This window comes from Condylostylus longicornis, unplaced genomic scaffold (assembly GCF_029603195.1).
Source record: "Condylostylus longicornis isolate FDR11 unplaced genomic scaffold, ASM2960319v2 ptg000014l, whole genome shotgun sequence".
Lineage (NCBI taxonomy): Eukaryota > Metazoa > Arthropoda > Insecta > Diptera > Dolichopodidae > Condylostylus > Condylostylus longicornis.
Window position 1 is genome coordinate 2,964,126 of NW_026577983.1, and position 10,158 is coordinate 2,974,283.

The window sequence follows — 10,158 nt, forward strand, 5'->3', positions numbered from 1 at the left end:
GGTTATTGTTGTTTTTATTTCACTCATAGTTTACATTACTGTCATACAGATATGTATAACATTGATTGTTATGTATATATTGCAGGTGTGTGTACATATGTGTATACGCATACAAATGAGAAGAAAATATTAGAATCATAATTGTTTTTTATTATTTTTTTTACATATTTTTTAACAACAAACAAAAAAGGTAAAGGAACACTACTTTTTCTTTTTTTTTTTAAATTTTAATAGTTAATGTGAATAATCAAATAATTAAATTAAAAAAAAACATTTACATATTGTGAATATTAAAAAAAAAAACAAATGAATTAAGAAATTCGCGAGAAAAAAAAATAAAATACAATTATATAGAAAACAAAGGAAAATTGAAATCAAAATTTGTGAGATAAAAATTAAAAAAAAAAAAAATAAAATAATTTTCTTATTTTATGTAAATAATTATTATTAACTAGTAATCAAATAAGTATAAAAAGAAATGAAATCATAGTTATTTTTTACAAAAACATAAAAATAAAATTATAGTAAAACAAAATGTAGAAAATATTTTTAATCTCTTTAATAGCAATTTTTTTAATTGTTCTTTCTTAATTATGTTTTTGAAAATGTAAGAGTTTTATTCAAAACTCTTCTTCAAATTGTTAAGTTTTAATAATTTTAGAGAAAAAAAAATAATTAATTTATAGAATTTTGTAAACGACTTAATCCCGTAATTAATTTCAAAATTTTGCAACTATTGTATAAGTTTTTCAACCAAACTGTTTTCATAATTGAATTTGAAAGCAATCAAATGATTGAACACTTATTTTGAATATTTTAAATCAAATATAAAGTAATTCTCAAAATGTTATTCAAAAAGTAAATGAATTTTTGTAATTAAATAATTTTATTTTAATTAACTCCATTGTTTACGACATTTTTAACACAACTACATAAATAAATATTTTGTTAATTTTCTCTTCTTTTTTAAATCTAGGATATTTACTATTTAATAAAATATATGTATGTATATTTTAGGCTATTAATAATTTTGTATAAAAATATAATTAAAAACCTAAAAAAAAAAAGGAATAGTAACAAACAAAAAACTTTTAGAAGAACTTGTATTTAATAATAATTAAAATAAAATAATTATTTATATAATAAATAAATGTATAATAAAAAAAAATGAAGAAAAAAAAATTTTTTTAATATTTAAAATTACCAAAAAAGAAAACCAAAAACAGGAAATTTAAAAAAAGAAAAACATTTAAAAAAGAAAATCGAAAATCTGCCAAATGATGTCAAATTGTTCAATAAAATTTTATTAAATTTATGAAATTTTTATTTAAAAATTAATTAAAAATTAAAATATTTTTATTATAGTTTTATTTAAATTAAATGGTCTTATATTTTTAATATTATTTTATTGTTATAATTATTAATTAATTATTATGTTTAATTGTAATAATTTATTTATTTACTTAAAATTTACACAAAAAATTATTTCTGACTACTTTCGACTTCAATGTCATCCTCAGGGAACTAAGTACTGTTATAATAATTTGTTAAATTTCTTTTAAATTAAAAATTGTGTTGTTTGTTTAAAAATTTAAAAATGTCTCTCAAATAACAAATTTTTATTATAATTTGAGGAAAGATTGCATTTTTAATATTGTTAGTTTTTAAAATAATGATTAAGAAATTTTATAATTTAAAAAAATTTTTGTTTTGCATTCATTGCCACTAAACTTTCAATATGAAGTACTTAATGTGAGAAAATTTTGTTAACGAAATTTATAACAAATTCCTATAATTTACATTTTGTATAACAACATTGTTTTAAACTACCCCACAATGTTTTTACTTTTTGCTATTCATATTTTTATTAAAGTAGCATTTATTTATAAGTTAAGGTTGATATTATTACGAGTATTCTTTAAATTAAAATTAAAAAAAATTTTTTTATAGAATATTTTTTTTTTATTAAGTTTGAAGTCACACTTAAAAGCTGCCAAACTATTTTGACTGCCAACTTTTCAAACTTACTTAATTTTAATTTTTTATAAAAAAAAAGTGTAAATTAAATTCTTAATATTTAATTTAAAAAAATCATAAGATTTTATTTTCAATTTTACTCTTCCGCTAAGTAAGAAGAATAATTATTATATTGGAGGTGCAGTTCAACAACAAAAATTCTGTTATTTATTAATTTTTTAAGTTTACAAAATTATTAAATCAGCTTTTGACAAATTTTTTAGTAATTTATGAACATAGGGGAAATTATAGCAAAACCAAAATTTTTACTTCATTCTTCGACAATATTTATCCGCTACTTGTTCGATACATATTTTTAGTTTTGAACTTAAAATCAGCTTCGTTATCGCAGGGTGATTTCCGATATAGTTTTCATTTATCAACTTGTGCGAAATGACGTGTATGTTGTGCGAAATTAACTTGTATTCGTCTGCATTTTGTACGAACATAAGTAAGAGGGTGCTTAGGGCCAGAGAGTAGTATTGATTTTGTTTAATTTATTTTTAGTTTATTTGACACTTTCTATTAACTCGCCATAAAATAGTCGTATACGTTTGATGTTAGTCTGTTCAAATTTTCAATTTACTTATTAACATTAAATTAACACTACGAATATTAATTTTTCCTCCCCCTTTTCCTTTTCTTTCCCTTTCCGTTTATGAATGAAAGACGGTTTTGGTTACAGTTACTGATAGCCACTTTTGTTGGTTAAGTGGTGTTTATTTCCCTGTATTAAAGTGCCGGAAAATAACCAATCCTATAATATAAGAATATTTTGTTGGCGAAAATAAAACTTACCAAACTATTAACGCAAAAATGGAAAATTTAATTGTTTGAGAATTTCTTCTTCTTTTAAAAAAGTTTGAGCGTTTATTTTTGTGTAAAATTCATTTAAGTGGGCTTTTAATTTCGTATTACATGCTAAATTTTGGGAGCGCATTAAGGAAAAAAAAATATAAATTTCAATATTTTTTACTAATACTTTACTTTTTTTTTAAATATTTTTTAATAATTTTTAATTATGAAAATTTTTTGTGTTCTTTCTTTAATTAAAATTTAAAATAATAAAATTGTAATAATTAGATAAATTTTAGAAAAATATTTAAATAAATAAAAAAATCAGTAATTTGTAATTGAAAACAACTGTAAAAAATATTAAAATGTTTGTGTAAAATAAAATTACCATTACCAACAACTATACAACAAGTAAATATAAAATATAAATTACTTATTTAAAAAGACTAAAAAGAAAGAAAAATTAATGAAAATATAAAATGAATTTGTAAAATATTATAATTAAAAAATTAAAAATTAAAAAACAAATCAAACATATTTAATACTCAAATGTATCAAAAAATTCAAAAGAATTTCAAAAATCTTAACACTGACATTTAAATTAGGAAAGAAATTAAGAATTTATTAATTATTATTATTTTTTTCTTTAGTTTATTTTATATAATGTTGAATTTGTAAATTTAATTAAATTGAATTTATTGATATATTTGATTATTGTTATAAACGTATAAAATTGAAAATTTTTTTTACAATATTTGTAAAAAAATTATCATAAATATAAAACAAAATAAAAAACATAAAAAAAAAATTACGAGTACGATATGAAAAAGGCAAACAAATTAATTAATAAATTAAAATTAATTTTTAAAAATTGTATAACATTAAACTTTAAAATAATAAAGATGAAAATCTTATAAACTATAAATGAGTATGTAATAAACAAAATTGATTTTTTTCAGACTCTTAACAGTTTTGTATTATGCATATACAGCAGAATAGGCTTATTTACAAGGTGAACGGAATAAATTTTACCTTACTAAAATTGTACTTGAAATGAATTTTTTTCAGATCAATAACAAGTTATTACACGGTTGATTAACTAATTTTTTACTTAAATTTTCTTTTATTTACTTTCCTGCAATAAGATTTTGTAATTGTAATTGCAAAACTATAAATAATTTTAATTAAAATTTACAATTATATTTTATGGTCGAACATGTTCGGTGCTTGTATGATTTTGTTTGATAATACAAATTATTTCTCAAAACATGTAGTTTCAATGTGGATGTTATTAAGAGACTTACGGCAGGCTAGTCACCCGCCTATTGAACCCAATGGTTAACTGCAGGTTCACTTATTCCCTATGCTTCACTTAGGAATGAAAAAGAAAAATAAAATTAAAAATTATTTTGCTTCATATTGTCATTTTTACTAACTATTTCGGTTGTTTATTTGTAATTCGAACCATTCGAACATACTTCGATATGCTTAACGATATGGACATAATAATCATATTTTCATTTTTAAACCAAAACTCTATGAAAAAAATTAAATTTTATAAAATTTTTAATAACAAAGTAATCGTTTGACAAAAGAGAAATATTAAATCACTATAAAAATTACGATCATACTTGTCTCCAGAAGGAATATGTTTTTTTACATTTCCAACTATTAAATTTACAAAATAAAAAATTGTTCTAAAATTATTAATAAGCCTACATGTATGCCTGTATGTACACATATAAATTACATCAATATAATTACAAAACTGTTAAAATGTTGAAATCTCTGAGATTTATGATAAACATAAAAACAGATTATATCATTTCTCATCTGATATATTTATGAATATAAAAGAAAATAAATTCAAAAAAAAAATCTTAATATCCTCCTAAAATAAGAAACCAAGAAAGAAACAAACAAACAAAAATCCTCCTTCAATAGTAATTCCAAAATACCAAAAAAAAAAAATAAATAAATAGTAAAGCAATTGAAAAAACAAAACGGTATAATAAAATATAATAGTTATAAAAATTACAACCAATTAACAACAACAACAACAATTCAACAAAAAAATAAAAACACAAAAACATTGTAAAACTCTGAAATAAAATTTTACATACACATACGACTATTAAACGATTTTATGCTCCTTAATATTTGTAAATTACTAAAAAAAAAGAAAAAAAAAAGAAAAAAAAATGTAAGTTAAAAATTTGTACATAAAAAATTTAATATTAAGTAAAGTTAAAAACAATTATTGAATAAAAGAAAACGAAGGAAAAAGAAACCGAAAAGAAGATAAGAAAATAAAAAAAGAAAAATTAAAAAAAAAAAACAAAAATTATATTAACAAAATAAAAATGAATATAAAAAAATTAAATTAAAAACTTTGTTTCAATTTCGACAATTCGGAACGCGATAGTTTACTGCTAGACCCTCCTGAATGAAATTTATGATACCTACACTCCTCTTGCATTACAACGACTTTTTGATTTTCTTATCTTTTAAAGGATTAATGAAGGCTCAAAAAGAAATGTTTTAAAAAAACATGAGTGGCGTACAATTTATTAGAGACTGACAGTTACAACTGAGCTAACAATTTTTCACATTGCATAAAAGGAATATAGGTTAATTTTGTCTGTCCCCCTATATTTCGGTCCGTTGATATTTGAGATATTTGATATTTTATGTAAAAAATTAATATTTGCGAGGAATTTGCATTCATTCCCATTCTTTTTTTTTCAAGAAAAATTTCGTTAAAATAATATTGTCGCCTACAGAGGTAAAAAATTTTTACAGGAATTTTAGTATATTCAGATTGAACTGTTCTTTGAGTATAATTATTTTGTACAGGAGTTAACGTGTAAAGTTGTCTACATTATATTTTTGTTACTAACTTATCAAATTATGCAATATGATCTTCCAATTCACCTTATCAATTGCATACTTTCATTACGAGTATTACCTAAACGACTCCTCTTACTTTTATTAATCATCCCTATAGTATGCAATTATGCGATATTTTTTTTTGCTACAAATTAAAATACTACAACTTTGATCCTAATTTGTTTTAAATACTTTATGCTAATCTATAATTTCATTTAGATGAAAAATTTAGGTCATTTCTCTATTTGAAAAAAATTCTAAATAAAATCTAAAATCTAAAAGATCAATAAATTAAGTTCAGAATATTATCAATTTTATAACGTACAATCAATTTTATATCTAAATGCCCTACATACAATTCCTGTAATTTTCAATTTTTTTTTTACCTTAAATTATTGATTTCAAAATAAAAATTATTATTACATAATATGTTCAATAATTTAAAATGTTCACCCAACAATGGATTGTCATTATGTATTACGCTTATTTAAATGTTATTGAATTACCATAATGGCGCATTGTTCAGTTGTACGTGTGAATGTAATAAACACGCATGGTATAACATAAAATAATTTTACGTAATAATTTAATCAAAGAACAATTACGTAGCTATTTACGTTTAATTTATTTCCCGTTTTTTAACTCCGTCATTGGGGATATTTTTTTTTGCGGACAGAATATAATCAAATTATCAAAATAAAATTCTAATTACGTAATTTTGTTACAATGTTATTTATTTATAAAAATTTTTTAATATTAGAAAATATAAAATTTATAAATTTTCAAATATAATTAAAAAATATTCTGCAGTTTTATTGTAAAACTCAAAAACCTGCATACAGAAACACTTAATATGAAAGCATTTAATATAAATATTAAATAATACACAAAATACGAAAAGAACAAAAATAAAAATTCAAAGAAGATTTACTAATTAAGTGTACAATTATCATTAAAAATTAATTCTTTTAAAGGTCCACTAATAGTTACCATTGGAGAAACAATTTTGTTGTATACAATGTTGTTTCCTAAATATGTACATACATACATACCTAATAAAAGAAAAAAGGAGTAAAGCAAAATTAAATCTCTAGGAATTTTACGATATTTAAAAATTAAATATAACAAAATGGAGATTTAATTTTAAGTTAATTTTGGAAATAGTCGTTTTGATAATAAAACTAAATATAAAATTTTCATTAAAAATTTAAATGAAAATTCTACTTTTTCTTTCTTGTTTTACAAAAGAAAAACAATAATTGAAATAACTATACAAAAGTGACTGGCACAACCCTAAGGCATTATGTCATATTTCAGTTTAAAAAATTTTACTTAATATTTTTTCAAGATCATTGATAATAGTAATTCGAATATGAAGTTATTTAAGCTGTATTTCTATAAAACCTCATGAGATATAAATGTGTCAGGGCTTTATGTTTAAATAAAAATTTAAACATAAAGCCCTGACATAATTTAAATAAAATAGCTTGCATATAAGAGTTAATAAAATATATTGGGATGTCGTCAACAAATTCTGTTTCTAATAAAATTTTTTTGAATGAAATTTGTTCTAATAGCATTTAAGTGCTTTATTTTAAATTTTTTTCCTCAAACACTGCCACACATTATATCGAAACAAGATGTAATAAATACAATTCTATCAGATTAAATACAATATCTATATAATAATTTTTCTATATTCTTCTATATCAGAAAAAAAACCTGAACAATACAATTTTTTTAGCATTACAAACTAAATGGAAAGTTTGTTATAAATTTCCTAGTTTATTTTTTACGAATAATGTGCATATACATAAGTATGTATCTATAAAAAGAAAAGAAATTGTTATAGAGCAGCTTATTTAATATTAAATTTACAAAATTGTTTATTGCATTCTGTATTGCATAATATTGCAGTAGTTATAATTAAAATTTAATTAAACTTAAATTTCATTTTTAAAAAGAAAATTTTAAATACTCTCAAGTTAATTAAAATATTTAGAAAATTCAATGTTTAAAAATTAATGTTTAAATTGAAAACTGGAAACCTGTTACAATAAAATTGCAGTCCAAAAATAACATTGAAAAATATTTTGTTCATGAATTTTCGCATCATAGTTGCAAATAAATTTTCATAAATTTTACAACAAATTCAACAAGATAAAAACAATAAAGCTAATTACAAGCTACGTATTTTTACTAAATATGTTTTGGGCAAAATACTGGTAAAGGACAGCCAGTTTTCGGATATAATACTCAATAATATTGCATAAAACTTGTCTGAAAGTGATAGATACCTAAGTGTCCTGGTAAAATAGAAACCGTTAACAGTTTAAGATACGTAACTAACTAAAGTTGCTTTAATTCATATGAATTACGTTCTTGACCGATAAATTTTAATTTATATGGATACTTTCTGTGAGTAACGTTTCAGAAATATTTTATTAAAATTTTGTGCGCTTTTGCTTACAATTTGTGATCGTCTTTTGATAATCTAAATAAATTAGACTCCAATTTTGAACTGTATTTAAGAGTTGACTAAGTTGTGATAACTTCTTTTTCAATTTACGTGTAGATACCTTGAATTCGTAAATATAATTTAAAAAATACTAATAGTGTTATTTTTATTGAAATATGTGTAATTTATTAAAGTTTATATGTATATTCATAAAATACAACAACAACTACAGTAAAATTATTTATTGTTGTTGTTTTATAGAAACCATTATTTCGGTTTTTTTTTTACATTAATGAACCGTTATTAAAAAATATCATCAGGTGGTAGAAATTCATAGTTTATAACTGTCATTTAGATTATACTATATTATGAAGTGAGAAATGAATTTGACTGGCTGCAGTTGTTCTTCACAAAATTTTGTATGTATTAAATTTTTCAATTTCATTTTAATTTTAGTAAAAAACGAGTGAAACAAAAAAATAAAATATCTAGTAAAATTATTCATATTTTGGAGAAATTTACCCCGCAATTAGCTTCAATTTCTATTTCGAGTTCAGTTACTGGAATTAAATTACTGTAATAATAAGGGTTATTAAGATTTTAATTAACTACACGATTACATTATCAAAATATTTCTTACAAATTTCAAAAAAATTAGGTTCAATAGGGAAGGTTCTTGAATTTAGAGATGAAATACTACACTTATTTTTTGTTCCCGTTCATTCTGTTGATTTCTGTTGATTGTTCGATTTTCTTCAAGATTATAAGATAATTACAATGAATAACTTTAAACTATTTTAAAATTTCTCAAATTTAAAAAATATAATTAGTTTCTTATACTTTTTAAAATTTTGAAAACAGGATTTTCTTCATGAGCCCAACACATAATAGAAAATTACAAAACCAGACATATTTTAGGAGCAAACTAGGCACCATTAAATCAATCTAATATTGAAAAAAAAAAATTAAACTACATGCTAGAGCATCAACATTCAGCACACTTTCTCAATATTGTTCTGATCAGAACATGCAAATAAACCATTTTTTTTCTGCTTTTTCCACATGCTGATAGGAATTTTCTTTTTACATATTTTCTTAGTTATTTATTTTTTATTTTCACAGGTTTTCGTAAAACCTTACTATATTTTTTCTTCGGTATATATATATGCATGTACGACAAAGTAAATAATGCTCATTAATCAACTGGGATGAAGGAATATTAATCTTTTACCGTTGCAGATAAACATAGGTTTGAGTAAAAATTCTTTGAAAAAAAAAAACATGAAAATTGTATTGAAATTATGCTTATAATTCTTCTTACGTTTATGCTCATGTATTTACCCATCAAATGTGGGTGTTGTATATGAAATGTAAAAAGCAAAAAAAAAAAATAAATGAATACCATCAAGAAAAATAAAATCACATATTCAAAGTAACTTTCAACATTTAGGCATTTATATATATTGAAGAATACAATAATAATAGAGTTTTTTAAAAACACACACTCTTATACATACAATATATCATAAATGTATGTACGCAGATACTTGTTCACTGTTTCATATATGAAAAATTAAAATATTTAAAATTATTAAAGATAAACTGTTATACTACATTATTTACTAAAGTTTTGACTGAAATGCTATTCCATAAACGCGTATTAATTTAAAGTATACACGTTTGAAAAACAGGTGCAAAATTATTTTAAATTAAACCTTGAAGAAAAATTTTGTTTTGTTTTACTCGTAAATTGCTCAGATGCCACTGGAGTGTGTCTGACGTCATTACATTAAATGATATTTGATCTAATAATTATTTACAAAATATTGAAAACATTAATCACACGTTTTTATAAACTATGAGGATTTAGATTATTATATAAACTGAATATTGAATGTGTAAGATTAAAGTTATTGAATTTAAATTATTTTTTAAATGGTGAAAATTTTTAACAATTATAAATATAAATATTAAAATTTGAAGACTTAAAATTACGAATT